Below are 17,470 nucleotides of genomic sequence, written 5' to 3'. Positions count from 1 at the left end.
AATGTTTGACTATATCGTCTATTTGGTGTTTGAGTGTTTGGAGTCTATTATGTCATCTAGTTGATTTATTTAACATGTTGTGTTTGTAAGTTGGTTGAATTTTTGATGAATTGCATAGTATGAGTATGTGTTAAAACGATCTTCTTTTAAGATGATTGTACTAACACATATGTATTGAGATAGTTAATATGTACTTCAATGTAGTAGGTGATCGTTGTAGAATTACGCCTAATGACTATGAGTTGACTATGGATTATGACATGATTGTTAGTCTTGGTAAAGGTTGATTTCAAATTGATAGATATGATTGTCTTGATATTTGGAACATGTAGTTGACATGTGTAAACAGTTGCAAGAAACATGCTTGCTATTAGTGTGACAAGGTAACAATTGATGTGTTTATATAACTAATAGTTGGGTGATGTGACTGTACATAGTAAGCCTCGATTGAAATAAAGTAAAATGGTAAAATAAAGGAATTGGGCAATAATTCTTTTGGCTATGATTGGAAACCCTAATTCCAAACAAATGAGGGCTTTGCATACATGAAGTCGTCTTAACCTTGATTTGTCTGAAATTATGTGGATATGTGCTATATTCATGGGCCTGTATTTGACATGTATAACAGTTGGTGTCCAGTTATAGCTAGGTCTGTCAAGGGAATTGGAGTCCCTTGACACATGGCACATAGGTGTCCAATTACAAGGAATTGTTCTTGTCACAACAAGATAAGGTAACTGGTATATTAGATATTTATTTATGCACTGACAGTTAGGTGTTTATGGTAGTGCGATGTAGGGAGTTGCATGACAAGAGAGGTTTCCATGAAATCTCGAAGGGTCAAGTTGAGCTTTTCTTTGGAAGCATTGGGTGCCATGGGGATTGATCCATAGCGTCTATTTTTAGTTTTGTGCTTTTAGTATTTGTGATTTGGTTGATCTTGATTTTCAGTTTTTTTTATGTCTGGTGCAAGGCATTGCCACTTTGTTTGTGGTGTCGTATTGTTATTGATTTTCATGATTTTCTTCTTGTCTTTCCTTTTAGGTTTTCAGTCTAGGGAATTGGTTTGGGAAAAGAGGAAAGTTAATGGAGATGGAGGAGAGCTATGTGGTACCCGACATGTAAGGTAAGACTTGGATGCAACTTGTTACATGAGTAAGGATAGTTGAAGGTAAGAATATGACAATCAGTTGGAGTGGTTCGGTCCTTTGGTGTAAATGGACAGTAGCAGTTTAGTCATGATAAATGTAATAGGAAAGGTAAAGTGAATGGATGTGAGGCATCCGATTCCTTAGCTATGTTGGGAACACTTGTTCTCAATGTTGTGCATGATGCACATGGAAAAAGGGAGTTCTCTTAAACATGACCTTGTGTTATCTAGTAATTATGTTATGATCATGATTATGTTGATCTATATCTATCTATCTATATATATATATATATATATATATATATATATATATATATATATATATATATATATATATATATATATATATATATATATATATGTCATGTTTCAAAGGGTAATCATGGATCATGGTTGTTTTATGCTAATATTTATATGTACATCTATCTGTATGTATGCATATCGTGTCTGACAAGATCATGATTGTTTATGCTAATATATATATATATATATGTCACTTTCTGACAAGGTCATTAGGAATCGTTCTTGTGGAGGAATGATTGCTTATACAAGTGAATGGCATGAAGAGATTCCTAGTTCATAAGGAATCAAGTGGGAGAGTAGTTCTAGCAAATCTACAAGGTCAATATCATGTGGTTATGAGTTCATATTATGTGATTATATTATGTCTAAATTATGGATAGGCTATACCGAGGGATACACCAGCGAAACGAAAGTAGTATGATCTGTAGCATGCTAGGATAAGCATGGATGGTGGAGAGACACTGGAAGCAAGGTTTCTTGGTAGAGAGAGTGTGGTTTTGGATGTGTGGTACTACTATTGTGCATATGTTGTATATGTGGTTTTGTGTGCATGTTGTACATGTGGTGCTATGTAAATATGGTGTTGTGGGTATGGATTGTACATGCAATGTTGTGTGCATGTGGTGTTGTGCACATGTTGTACAAATGGTGTTATGTGTTGGTGCTATTGTGTACATGTTGTGCATGTGGAATTGTGTACATATGGTGTCACATACATGTCGTGCATGTGGTATTATGTACATGTGGTATTGTATACACATTGTACAAGTGGTTCGATGTACCTGTGGTGGTGTGTACACATTGTGCAGGCAATACTATGTACATGTGATGTTGTGCACACATCATGCAAGTGGTGCTGTGTACAAGTGGAACTGTGTACATGTTGTACCTATGGTACTATGGTACATGTTGTATTATGTGCAAGTTGTACATGTTATCTTGTGTACATTAAGTACTAGGTATGTGCATTGTGTAGTTGTGGTGTCATGACGTGTATTCGTTGCGTTGTACTCTGTGTACATATATGTATTGTGTTGTACATAAGGTGTAAGTGAATGTATTGTCTAGTGGTGTACACTCGATGTAGGCATATGTATTACATTGAGTTTTAAAATGGGTGTAGGTGTATGTGTGGTATGTCAGGTGTAGGTGCATGTATTGCATGGTGTTGTATGCCATGTGTGGTTGTATGCGTTTGATGCACACTATGTATATGCACACATGGTTGAGGAGAAAACACTGGGTTTTTTCCAGGTGTGGAAACCAATCCAAAGTGTGTACGGAATAAGGACAAAGGTAGAAGTTATGGATTTATTAAAGAATAAGTATCATTAGTTTATTTTAATTTTATTATGCATGTGATCTATGATTCTGGTTTATGATGATTGCATGTGATTCATGATTTTGATATATGATGGTTTTGTTTTGAGTTAATATAATGTGATATTTTTATACATGTTTATTTGGTCAAAGATGCTAGTTTGACTTGTTGTGGTAGGAGGTAAACATGATTGCAAGTGTACCTTATTGACGACCTACCAATGAGGTATGATGTGAATTTATTTTAATTTATTTTAAATCTAATGGAAGTTATGTGCTTGGTAATGGAATGCGAGAACATTCCTAGTTGGGTGGTTGAAAATGAATATAAGAATTTGCAAAAACAAAAGTAATTAGAACAGGAAGCAGTATGTTGGTAAAGCACCTCAAGAGCAAGGCCATTGTGGGACACTAGTACCCAATAGTATCAACTGATTTCCCTGAGCATGCTATGACTGGTAGGATTGTTTTGAGGCAGGTATATGCCTTGGTTTTGTGATATTTTGATGTGAGGAAACCTTGTCGAGGGATGGACTACCTAGGATGGGGGTGCCAGCAGAACTTGGAAGGCATGTGAATGCATGGAAGGGGATGACTAGATTACCTGAGGGACTTTTTAGGAGAGAATGGAAGGTCAAGGATATATTTGTTTCAGTCATTAGCATTATCAAATGGAATCATATGCACATTAGGAGTGTGTCATGGAACAATGAGTTGATAAATGTTCACTAAGAGGAAAAGTGGCATAGGATTATAGCACTAACATTAGATGTAGTTTTGACTTTAGCAGTGGATTCTGGACTTCCTAGGATGGAGGTGAATCCTGGTACTACTTTTGAGGGTGGAGGTGTGATCCTCTAGATTCCATTTTTGATTGATATGAGCATCGTATCCTTTTATTTGTTGGATGAGAAAATGTGCATAGGTGTATATGTGCATATCATTGTAAATATTGTATCGAGATGGATTTATAAAGATCCATAGACAATATGGTTATTTGATGGGTGAAGAAAATGTGTATGTGTATATATGTGGTTATTATTGTAAATATCATAATGATTTATGTTATAAAGCTCCAGCAAATGATATGTCTGTCATGTTTTCGCAAATGGTCATTGTAAATACTGCAACAAGCTGTGTTATAAAGGTCCATTGGTAGTATGTTTTGTTTTCAGCAGTCTTGGTGGTTATATGTGTCATTGAACATCGAGGAAGGTGTTCCCCCAAAGGGGAGGGTTCTGTAATAGCCGGGGGACACTTTGTAGGCAACAATGCAACATATAAGGCTATGTGGGCTAGCTTTTACTAGCCTACATTATTCAAAGATGATCATGCCTATGCCCACAAGTGTCCGGTCTGTCAAAGGTGTGCCAGTAGAAATCATGTAACAGTTGTGGTTAAAATTCATGTAAAAATATATAAGACCATGGTCATGGGACATGTATTCCATGTTGACTAGTGGGAAAAACATCCTAGTGGGTTTTCATTCATTTTATTATGGCTAAGAAAATTAGCAAAGGAAATGGCAAAGGATTTGGAAAGACATGAGGCATTATTTCGCATTTTATTTATGAAAATAATGGAAATTGGGAGAAAAGGAAGGTGAAAGGTCACATGTTTCATGTGAGGAGGAAAATGAAGGAAAATAATGGAAAATAAAGAAAATAGAGGCCTCATTAATAAAAAAGCTTTTGAGGATCAATGGGTAGGCTTGGTTTAGGAGAGTGTGGCATGCTTGGATTGTTGGAGCAAGAAGGAAAAGGAAGAGAAAGAAAGTGAAAGAGGACATTTGGATCAGAAGCTACAACGTATTTTTCTTATAGGCACCGAGTTGCATGTATTTTTTCCTCACTATTTTTGGCATGTATACTGTTTATTGGCATGATTTGTCACTAGCATGGAGGATTACCTAAATTGACAATGGATTTTCCTAGCCTTCCCATTTCTTAGATATACATGGAGATTGTGGGTTTACTTCCTTATTTTGTTTTAGTTGGTTCTCATGATTCCTTTAGCTTTGGTTAAGTTATTAGTTCCTAGAAGCCCTGGTTGGAAAAATGCTCTAGAAGCCCTATAACAGCTTTGGTTGAGTTACTAGTCCTGGAAGCCTTGGTTGGACAAATGATTTGGAAGCCCTTGGTGGGTTGAGTTACTAGTCCTGAAAGCCCTGGTTGGAAAAACACTCTAGAAGCCCGTCGATAACTGTGGGTTGAGTTACTAGTCCTGGAAGCCTTGGTTGGAACAAATGTTAGAAAATTATATATTACAGAGCAATGGAACACTTAAAAGATTGCATAAACATAAACACGGAAAACTCATAAAACAAGAGAGACATATATACGTGGTTCACCCAATTTGGGCTACGTCTACGGAGAAATATCCAGTCCTTCATTTTATATTATCCAGAAAAATGATGAGATACAATGTACAACAGATCCATTGTAATTCCCTCTTTGCTCTCACACAATCTCCTCTCTCTTTCTCACCCAGAATACACATATGCTCAACCGCAATACAATTTTCTCATATATAGAAATGGGTTTCCTTATAGGGAATAAAACCCTAAATTAAACATAACTTCTATTGTCATATCATTCGCCTAATGAATGGCCTAGGTCGACTACAAAATTATAATATTTTGCAAGGAAATTTTACATCTTTTTTAGCTCTGGGGGCACTACCCACAAACCCCTGCCTAGGGGGTGGCTTATAAAAATCATCGTCACCGCCCTTGCTGGCAAACAAATGGGCGAGGTTGTTGTCCAATTACGAACTAGATTCAAATGGGATGATACCTCTGAATAAAGAATACAATCAAGCTCCAAACCCAACAAAAAATTCTTTAAAGCCCTGGAAGGCTCGGGTAAAGACCAAACTAATGATGGTTTTGTGATGTCTGACTGTGAGGTGGAATCACTATTTGATGGGTTAAGGTGGGTTTCCTTTGGAATCCCTAGATGGTTTTGGATTGATGTTTTCTATGAGATCCCACATTCACGATTGGAATATGGCATGGTGATGAATGGGTGAAGAGAGATTTGGCTCATCCATTCTACGGTCGAGTGGAACGTGATAGTCCCATACGGGGTTGGGTTTTTCATCATTAATATGATTTTATTTCTCCTTGTTATATCATGAGTATTATACTATTTTATATGTGGATTATATGGCTATTATTTCCTTGGTATTTCTATTGTTATTATGTCAGTTATGAATACATATTATGATAGTGGCAATGTATGGATCCCATCACGTTTTACTTGTATATGAATGAACAAGGTATTTATGGCCTAATGGATGAGGTTGTAGCTAAAGTGATAAGGAAACAATGCCTCATAGAAAATTTGTTATAAGTATCAGACCTCTATGCTTAGATCTGTCATTTACACTTGTAGATTTCATTGATTCCAAGTGTTTGACAAAAGTCCCTAGAGTTTTTTTTTGGTTTCTTAGCCTTGTCATCATGTGTTTAATGGATTATGGATGTTACAACAAGTTTTGGGAAGTGGCCGAAATTATGGGCTTGAAAAGTGCCTTAAATCTCGTGGAATCTACCACAGGTTTGCTGGAAATAGTCCCTAGATGCAGGCATCCATGCTTGTTGGAGCATCTAGAGCTCTCTGTATGCTGGAATGCCCATAGCATGGGAGCTTCGAAATGTTTAATCTCTTAAAAAATCAGTGGGACTTAGGGGTTGGTTAGCAGAAAGGTTGGGATGGTTCTTAGGAGTCCTGTTATTGATGTTGAAGGTTTCTATAGTGTGTTTCCGTTGGTTACACTTCCTTAATGTGACTGAGGAGGTTGAATCATACCATAGAAAATTATCGTCACATGCTTTCCTCGATTTGCTGGTTACTTGGGTAGATATGGGAGGAGGGTGTTACTAATCATAAGTCAGCAGCCCCACTGGAACCCATTGTAGTGGAAGAAACCTTCCATCAGTGGGGCTTGGATATCATTGGGGAAATTTTCCTGCACTCATTGAAGAAACACCGCTATATCCTAACTATTAAAAACTATTTCACGTAGTGGACAAAGGCAATTCTGATAAAATAGGTGAATGATCAGGAAATCATCATCTTTATGCAAAATAACATCATCTCTAGGTTCGACGTTCCTACGTCAGTTGTTTTTTACATTGCAACATATTTTTCATCGTTGGCACTTTATGATTTTGCATAAGAAAATGGTATTATATTGAAACATTCATCTAATTATTATCTGTAGGGGAATGGTCTTGCTGAATCCACGAACAAGAACCTCATCTGTATCATCAAAAATACCATATTCTCTTCACAACGAAACTCGCAGTTTGCTTTGTTGAATTCCTTATGGACTGACTAAGTCACGCCTAAACCTTCTCTAAACACCTTCGCTTAGTTCCTTGTGCATAGAAAATAATTCATCCTCCTTCCAAAATCTACTTTCCCTCTCTCCAACTATCCTAAGAGTCCCAAGGCAAGCCATGTCTTTTAGTACAGCGTAGGATGGGCACTTTGCACAAGCTACAAGAAGAAAGTCTGAAAGCTAAAGAAAAAATATTACTTCACCATAGTCATATCAAGAGGTGGTTTGATAGAAATCCTACAAGAAAAACTAGCTGTAGTGTGGGTGACTTAGTCTTAAAGTGGGATAAATCCCATGAGGACAAGGGAAAACACACTAAGTTTCAGTCCCTGTGGATTTTTCCATACAAAGTAAACGAGAAGCTTGGCCAACACATGTATCATCTTCAATCACTTGATGGGAAGATCGAATTTCTTCCTATCAATGGCCAACACTTAAAACAATATTTTCAACGAAGATCTGGAGCTGCACCCTGCACTATATACCTAGTCTTTTGTTGTTTGTCCTTTGTTTCTTTGCTTGAATTTTGTGTTTTTTTGTCATGTAAATAAGTGTTGTGCCTGATTTCATTGTGGCTTTCAAGTGTGTGTGTGGATGAAGTCTAAAGAGTCTTGTGACACTACAACACTTGGTTAGCCTTCTGCCTGTCTTCCTTATGTTGGTTACATATTTTGGCCAATCAAGTCTCGACAAAAAATATGATCCACCCATTAGGAGAATTTTGTTCCAACCATGAACCCACAGCTAGTTCAGAAACCTTATTCCTATGCTTAGTTTTTCTATTAGTCTTCTTAGGCTTATCCAATTAGTAGAAATGGAGAAGGAGAATATCTAAATGAGAAAACCCAAATTAGAGGTCTTTATATGGTTCTCTGAAGGAACAAACTCTTCTTCTCTCAATAAGTTAGGAACCCTCTTCCACCCCAAAATAAATAAGTGTTGATGCACAGTTCTATTTAAATAAATAAATAAAGGTGAAAGAAGAGAAAGGCTTTGTACATAGAGAGGTGAAGAAAGAAACTCTGCTAGGGTATTGTCTAGGATCGCTGGTAGCAGAGAAATTTTTTTGTTAGAGTGTGACTCCATTGGGTTACTGTCCAAGCTTGTTGGCAACGGAGCAACACTAGAGATGAAAAAATATACTCTGAAAATCTTAATCTCACGAGCTAAACCACCCTTCCCAACTTGAAACATTGCGATTATGTTGAATCTTATTTTGTGTTAACATGAGGAAGTATAGAGGAAACCATGTCTACCCATGGGGTAAGTGGAAAGCCAAAATGATCTACATGATGAATCAACACTCCCTCAGGAACCAAGGCCCTGCACAGAAGAAACTAACCAAGACAAAGAAGTTCAACTTCAACTGATGTGTCGCCAAGTGTTGTAGTTCCTGCAACAACCTCCAAAAATTTGGCTTGCACTCAAATTTCAGAGCCTTCCTTGTTCTATTCTTGATTGTTGCAAACACTCAAGCTAATCCCATGAGCTTCTTGAAGATCTTTGGCCCATTTTGCTTGTTGAATTTCTTGTCGTCTTTAGCATGTTTAACTATTATGTAATGTTTGTGAGCCTTTTCTGCTATTTTCGAACAATAATTTTTGTGTAAATGAATTATCTTAACGTTATAAACATTTTTTTGACTCATACACAAAGTTCAAGTTCATCATGAGTCCATATCCCTTCCACAATTAGCCATTTTCGAAAAATCTTCCCGACCAAGCAACTTAACTTCACCGAGCCCTAACTGAGCTATGCACTACGTATTCTCAACACTCATTGATGTGACCTTGCTACTTGAAACTCTGTAGTACATAGTGATTATCCTCTAGAGTTATGGCTCTACTAAATTTCAGATTCCAACAACCTCCCATGACCTCCACAATTGCACAGTTGTGCCTCCTTGTTTTCCTTGAACTACGCACTTCACACCTTCAACCCTCAATTTTTTCCCTTTCATGTTGGAACTACACAATGCACAGAGATGCTAACCTCCCTTGGCCTCCAAACCTGCATAGATGCTTCCTCCAACTCCCTTCCCTCAGTTGGAGCTCACTGCCCCTAAAAACTACATAGATTTTCCCTTCAGGCCTCTATGCTACCCAGTCCCCCTTGCCTCTTAAAACTGTGCATTATGTCCTCCTAGAGTCTCATCGCATAGCATCCACTTCGTGATCAAACTACATGATTTAGACCCTCAGTGGGAGCTACGCAATTTTTCTCCTCGGTGGGGGTTGTGTAGAAAATTTCTCTAATCAAGCTTGAGTTGTGCTCTGTGTAGTCTTAGTGATCAATCTCTCTCCCTATTAGTTGGAATACGCAATGCATAGTCACTGAGCCCTTCCTCCCAGTCTGTGACTTGTCTTGGGCTCAGTTTATGAATAATAATGCATCATCTTAGACTAGGGAGTTTTCAGATTGATGGTGTCCCGTCATGAGTGAATTGCAGGAACAAGTACGCTATCAAGTCATGCAAACATCATGATGAAGAATAAGAATAAGGAAAGCATTTCTAAAGACTCACTTGTAGTTGAACTCACAAGTGGACCTATCAAGAGCAAGTAAAGAGACAAAAGTTTTCAACCACCTTCTAAGACCAACGATCATTGAATGCCCCGCATGATCAAGCTACGTGGAGGAGAAGAAAATGCACATCCAAGAACACATCTAGCATTCAACAAAAATAGTGACTTGACATTGCCACATCATCGAGCCAGTCCATGTCAGCACTGTCATGTCAAGTTCATGAATTGTCATATTCCACATCACTAGTGTGGACCATGTATATTGTAATCAAATGTATTGTAAAGTGGAATTCCTAAGGACACACATGAATACTTAGAGTCATGTAAGTTTAAAAGCCATAGCATGTTGAAAAATCATGAGGGTAGTCAAAGACGCACAAGGGGGAAGCATCACCCCTTTGGTTATATATACCGCCTCATTATATGAGCAAATGATTTTTCACCTTGGCTCCTCCCGCAAGGAATTAGAGAGATTAGCTAGTTATTTGAGGTGCAAGGAGTGACATCAATGTCCCACTACTGGGGCTAGTGATGTACCATGTAAATATGTGTCTTGGAACTTTTACTTAATAATAGAAGCCTTTTAAGGCCAAACCACTGGAAAGTAGGTTCAGTAAGTATCTTGCCCCTAATATTGAAGGAAAAGGCAAGCTTTCAAAATAACATACTTTCTTTCTTGAGTCACATCGTGAATGGAATATTGATAACTTGAGTGTCGGCTAGGTCAGGCAATTGCCTGACATGATTTTTACATAATACAAGCTTATGTGTCTCAGAGGAAAAAGTGAGATTGAAGCTTGCAAAACAATTATTCAATGCTTTACAGGAACACTACTCAGGTGGTGGGAAACAGAGTCATCTCTAGCATTACTGATCAAAATGGAGAATGAAGTTCTCAAAGATGAAGCAGGATATGTAATTCATAATCCAGATGGCACAACAACAAGAAATATGATTGGTGCTCTAACTTCCATGATATTAGAGCATTGGTGTGGCTATGAAACAAAGATTGCAGACAAACATGAAGTCATTTTGATGAATCTCAAATGCCACAAAATGTCGCAGTTTGAAGACTTTCACCAAGATTGGATGAAAAGAGTTTATGAAGTGAAAGATTCCAAAAATATATTGTGGAAACAGGTATATCTTGTAGCTCTTCCATCCAGATTTGTTGACTACATCAGGTTGCAAGAAATATTTCAGTTACCTTTTGAATCATACACTTGGGGTGAGATTTATTCTCATATTACCAAGACACTAGTCAGTCTGTGCACAAGTTCTAAGGTAAACAGATCCTTAGAAAAACTTTCCAAGCTTCTAGATAGAAAATCCATCTTCATTAAGTATGGATTAACCATTGATGATCCTATGGTTTGAAAGAGAAAAGCTAAGAAAAAGGCCAAGAAAGAATATAAACAACCTGCTAAATTCCACAAGTATAAAAGACAGACCTCTAATAGGCCTAAAGGTTCTTCCACAGCAAGAAAAGGTTATTACAGGTATGTCCCTAGGACACACTATTATAAACCTTTTGATATTCATCTACACACTTCTAAACAAGAAAAGTGGAACAAACTCACTTGCTGGTTATGTGGAAAAACTAGACATACATCAAATAAATGTCCAGAAGGAGAAGAGTCAAAAAAGAACAGAGGGAAAAAGTCCCAAGCTCTGTTCCAAAGAGGTAAAAATGTCAAAACAGAGGGACAAATACAATGTTTAAAGTGCGGATCTCACACTCACAGAACAGAACGCTGCCCTAATGTGATCATCAAAGATCAAATCCAGCAGCAACAACTTGAAGAGTCATCTCCTGACTCTTACATATCTTCCTATAACTCTTCTGATGAAGAACTACATGCATACATGCAGCCCTATTCATGCTCAGAAACATAAAATTGTGCTTGTCATATGTATACTGACTCTGATTTAGAGTCCCACAGTGACTCCAGCATTGAAGAACTCTACTCAGCTCCTCACAAAGAAGAGGTGCTGATGGCTGCCCTAGAAGTGGAAGAAATAAAAAACCTCTCTCAAATCTGTGCCATGGATGACGGAGAAATGAAGAACAGGCTTACAGAAGCATTCATGGATCAGCTTTGTTCCAATTCTTCCAAAGATTCAACTAAAAGGCCATTGTTTTTGGATGCCTCTTTTGAGCGAAATACGAGATCATTTTCGAGACACCAACAATAGGACAAGGTTTGTTCACTCACCTTGGGGGAGGTAAGTAGAGAAATTCATTATATCAAATCAGAAATCTCTGCTTTAAAATTGCAAATAGCTGAAATCCAAAAAGGAAAACAAATTGCAAAAAACACTACACATCCATGAGAGATAGTAGAAAATGCTAGGAATCTAAACATTGAGATAATTGAAGGAAGAAAAGATCCTGTTTTAGGATTTCAAGAAATGAGGATTCTTGCCATTTCATATCAACAGCATCATGTAAAAGTTAATATCTGCATTCAAGAGGAAATGTTTGGTTTAACTGCACTTATAGATTCTGGTGCTGATATAAATATATTAAATATGAAAGTCATTCCTGCAAAATACTGGATCCATGCAGTAAGAAATGTGGTTTGAGTAGGCAATAAAACACTCAACTATGAAGTTCCAAAGATCTCCATCTACTTTGACCTTCACTGCATAAATTTGAAATTTTCAGTAGTAGAAATTCCAGTTGATTGCATTCTAGGAAATATTTTTCTAGCTGCAATAGAACCTCATGGATCAGCGAGATTAAAAGGAAACAAACCGGCTATTTTATCACTATTCCCACATCAATGGGAAAAACACGAAGGATTGAGATTCCCTATATCTCAAATACTAGAATCTCCACTATGGTCCAGACAGTCAAGGAACTAGGTAAAGCTGAAGCAAAATTGGCAGATTTGAAATATCTAAAGAATACACTGAAAGTAGAAGAGTAAATAAAGGATCCTCAAATCAAAAGGAAAATTGGAGAAATCAAGAAGTGGATAGAAGAATAATGCTGCTCAGAAGTGCCAAATGCATTCTGGCATAGAAAACAACACACGATCCAATTACCCTAGAAAAAAGGATATACAGGCAAGCCTTGCAAAAGCAGAGCCATTCCTATGAATAAGGAATACAGGGATCTGTATGAAAAGGAGATCAAACAGTTATTAGATCAAAAGCTCATTAGAGAATCTGACAGTCCATGGAATTGTTATGGTTTTTATGTAAACAAAAGAGTAGAACAAATTAGAGGGATTCCAAGATTAGTGATAAATTTTAAGCCTCTAAACTCTGTCCTTGCAGATGACACATATCCTATCCCCCACAAAGGAGATCTAATGGGAAGGATAGCAGGAGCTAAAATATTTTCGAAGTTTGATCTGAAAGCATGATTTTGGCAGGTTTCCATCTCTGAAGAAGATAAATTCAAGACTACATTCAGCATTCCTGCAGGCCACTACGAGTGGAATGTTATGCCTTTTGGATTGAAAAATGCTCCTTCAAAATTTCAAAAGGTAATGGACAAAATATTTAAGCCTTACTTTGATTGGCTTATAGTTTATATTGATGACATTCTAGTTTTCTCCAAGAATGTACAAGACCATTTCAAGCACATTCATACATTTGTACAACTGTTAAAGCGAAATGGTTTGGTCCTAAGAAAAAAGAAAATAGAAGTGTTTTGAACTTCTATCAGATTTCTTGGTCATACTACTTTTAATGGCCAAATAACTTTGCAGAAGCATGCACTTGAATTGTCTGACAGATTCCCTCATGTTATCACTGACAAAACCCAACTTCGAAGGTTTTTGAGATGTTTAAACTATGTCAGTAATTTCTATCAAGACTGTTCAAAAGATAGAAATCTACTCAATCAGAGACTGAAGAAAGAACCACACCATTGTTCATAAGCACATACTGAGGTTGTCCAGAAGATTAAAGCAAAGGTGGAAACTCTTCCTATTCTATATGTATATGATGATAATTCATTTAAGATTGTAGAGTCAGATGCCAGTAATATAGGATGGGGAGGTATCCTCAAATAGAAGAAGGATGGCACTGAACAAATTGTCCAATTCGCCTTAGGTACCTGTAACCGTGTTGAACAAAACTATTCCACAATTGAAAAAGAGGTAAAAGTTGCATGGAATTGTATTAATAAATTTGATATACATCTAGTGAACAAGAAGTTCCTTCTAAGGATAGACACCTTGGCTTTGAAAAAGGTCCTGACAAAAGATATAAAGAAACCAGGTGAAGCCAAGTTTGCTAGGTGGCAAGCACTCTTTACCAACTTTGAATTTGAAGTCGAACATATAAAAGGGGCAGAAAACTGTTTACCGGATTTTCTTAGCAGGGAATTTATCTAGCAACAAGAACATGTAATTGAGATTGTCACAGAATGGGATCAGAATCAAAAACAAGAAACTCTGCAAACAATACTAGATTGGTCTGAGTACAGAGATAATTGGAAGCCAACCTGGAAACTAAGAAATACCAAGGTATTAGATGTAAATCTACAAGCCCATATAGATATTTTGCATCTTGTACTAGAAAGAAAGGTGTACCCAAAAGGGAACAGGTGGATACACGACATGATTTATACAAAAGCCAAGACAAATGCATTATATGCAGAAGACGCACTCAAAAAAGATTTCCATGATATCACATGTATCTGGTCACATGGAGGAATCCGTAGAGGAATATATGAAAAATATTTCTGCATAAACCGTACTAGGAATCTTGCATGGCCTATGCCAACAAAGACAACAACATTATGGCCAGGAGGAGATCCCAAATTAATTTTTCTTGATACAGTATATGATTTTTCTGGCTATAAACAGTTATGGTGGGATCTATTGAATGTAGATGACAAAGAAGAAACCCATTATACTAAATTAAGATTTAGTACAACTAGGATAATGCAAAGAAATCAGCAATGTGATTGGCTAAAAAATTGGTGGGCTAACTATGGAGTCAACAGAACGACAATGGATCCATTATATCATGAATCATACTGTAGACTTCATTGTGACATATGCTTTGTGTACAATATCGGCTACTGTTTCCACCTGCCATATAAAACTGTCAATGAAATTATAACAAAAGAAAGGACACCTTTTCCAGATGATGAGACCTTAAAAGAATACATGTCCAGATATTATCCATGGCCAGTATTAACTAAAGTAAAGCATCAAATGATTTTAGGGAAACCCATGATCGTTTGAAGAATTTTTACTAAAGCATGGGATGAAACATTGTATAAAAAGTATCGATTCCCTGAAATTACTATTTTCTAATGGTTCCCGTGGGCTTATCCAACAAAAGCATCCATCAGTGTAATCATGATGTCCAGTCACAAGGGCCAAATTGTGACCAGCTTTTCTCGTGGGCTTTGCTGTGCAAAAGTTTCCACTTTGTAAAATATCTAGTTGGAATATTTTTGGTGGGATTTGTATAATCATCCATAATGTACTGCATTTACTTTGTTTCCCAAACTGAGAATCCTTGTGCGGATGTCACCTCGGTGTTACCCAAAAACAATGATTCCATTCCATAGTCACATGCCCTACAGGAATGTTTGTCCCCTCTCTTTTGCTATAAATAGAGAGTAACGCCCATTCAATTGGCATTCGGAGTTTAGAGTCTTAGAGTCTTAGAGATCTGAGAAGCATGCGTATCAGTGTGCTCGGCACTGGTAAGAACCTAAAGTGGAAAAATCTGGTAGAAGTCTTGAGTCAGTCGAGTCTATATATTCTTAGACAGAGCCTGTGTGTTGCCAGGAAGCCTTCAATAACGCTTACTCCTTAGTGAGGAGAAAAAATTCCAGTAAATGCAACCATAGTCTATCTCTGAAAAGAATGCTCTTTGTAATCTGAATCCTTTTCTAAGAAATAATATGAGAAGAAATTTTCCGCATTTGAATACTCGTGTGTCATTATAAATTGTCCGTTGTGTAGTAGTTGTCTCATTATCTTCAATCGAAATTCACCAGAGGTTCGCCCAATGTTTGAAGGGATGCCAGACCATTGAGAGGCGAGGAAGCCATGTGTATGGTCGCAGAGCATGAAAAAACCAAGTAGGTTCACACTGGGTTCACTAGAGGTCAATAAAGTGAAGACAAGCGAAGAGTCAAGCAAGCTTGTGACAGAAGCCCCTGCTGCAAAATCACACATGAACTATGGATGCTTGTAAGAATATTCTATATATGTTTGTATTTCATGTTTCTTTCACATATACTAAGATATTTGAACTATTTTGGTTATTTTATTGCTTATCTTGTTGAGAATTTGTTCTAATGGTTGTTATTGTTGTCCCATTCTTGTGGATTATTCTACAGGATACTATACAAATATTTCCTTGTTTATTGGTTATAACGATTGTGGCATCCGCTGTGGAGTATTACGCTGGATGTTATATGAAACTTCCCCTTTTTTGGTAGTAATTAATATCACATCCACTATGGACTATTCCACTGGATGTTGGATAGATCCTTATGGTTCATGTGTGTCTCTTCTTGGGTAGTACTATTACCTCTCACTTAGAGGCTCACTTTTATCTTCCCCTTTGCAGTAGAAGAACCTTGAGACAGTTGCACTGCACACTCAGGAACACTCCCCTTGCTTTTCAAAGATACCATTGTATCACTCTCTTTTGCTGACATTTATATCCAAGGATAATCTTTAAGGATTTGGAAACCTAGATAAGAAGCACCAAACTAATACCAATCTTAAATTTTAGAATTGGAAAGAAGTCATCATCCAGTCTATAATGAAGGTATCACCCATGATGGTACAAGTTGTTGAGGCTTACAAGGTAATGGTGAAGTTACATGCAACACCACACCATATATATATATATAGGCCCATTTAGACCTAACTAACCAATGGTTGAAGTACACATATATTCTAAATGAGAAAATTTTGTTACAAATTTTCAATGAATTTCTGGAAGAATGACATACATTTCCTACTAAACAATAGCCAGAGGTAGAGAACACTAAAAATGGCGAGGAGGAGGAGCACCAATATCCTAAACAAAAAATAAGTTTACACCACCATAGGCGGAAAATCCCAAGAAACAATAATAGGAACATGAAGAAGAGCATCCTAACACACCACTCTGGGACTTTGGAGAAGAAGAAACAACACTAGTAGCTAAAAATAGATGATTACAAGGTCATCAACAAGGGGAAAGGAATAAACGAAAGGCTAAAATTCCAATTTTCACTAAGCCACCTTCTCTCTTAGAGGAGGATTTATAGAGAAATGTTGAGCAGATAAGAAAGATGTCTGAGTGGGGAATTTCCCCTCTCATCGCTACTATTTAAAAAGTGGCATAAGAATATAAATATTTGTAGAATTGGACACAACAACAATTAAAACAACTTTTTATTTTGTTTGTATCATCTAGGACAATAACCCCATTGAGTGCAACAGAGCACACTACTACAATAGAGGTAACTAGTGCACCTTATACATCCTTAACATATATTCATACCTTTTCTATTCCACCCTTCATAATGTACTTTCAAGGCACTCACATACATTCGTGGGCCCATGATTTACCACATGTAGACCTTATTTTGTCACAATTTCATTTGAATATCTCACATTAGTTACAAAAAAGTATTACAAAGGAGGTTCAGTTTCATGCACATGCTACATCAACAAAATTAATTCAGCTCATCGGTGAGCATGAGGATTTTCAATCTAATCACACGCAGTTGGTGGAAGTGTGCCAAAAATATGAAGGGAGAGAAAAGACATTGAGATAGGTAGTTGAGGAAGTGTGTAGAAATATTTTGTGTGTTCCCATGGATATTAACACTCCTACAAAGGAA

Source organism: Pinus tabuliformis, chromosome X (assembly GCF_031772625.1).
Source record: "Pinus tabuliformis cultivar Carrire ecotype Pingquan chromosome X, CPIR1, whole genome shotgun sequence".
NCBI classification, from domain to species: Eukaryota; Viridiplantae; Streptophyta; class Pinopsida; order Pinales; family Pinaceae; genus Pinus; species Pinus tabuliformis.
This window is presented reverse-complemented; position numbering follows the sequence as displayed.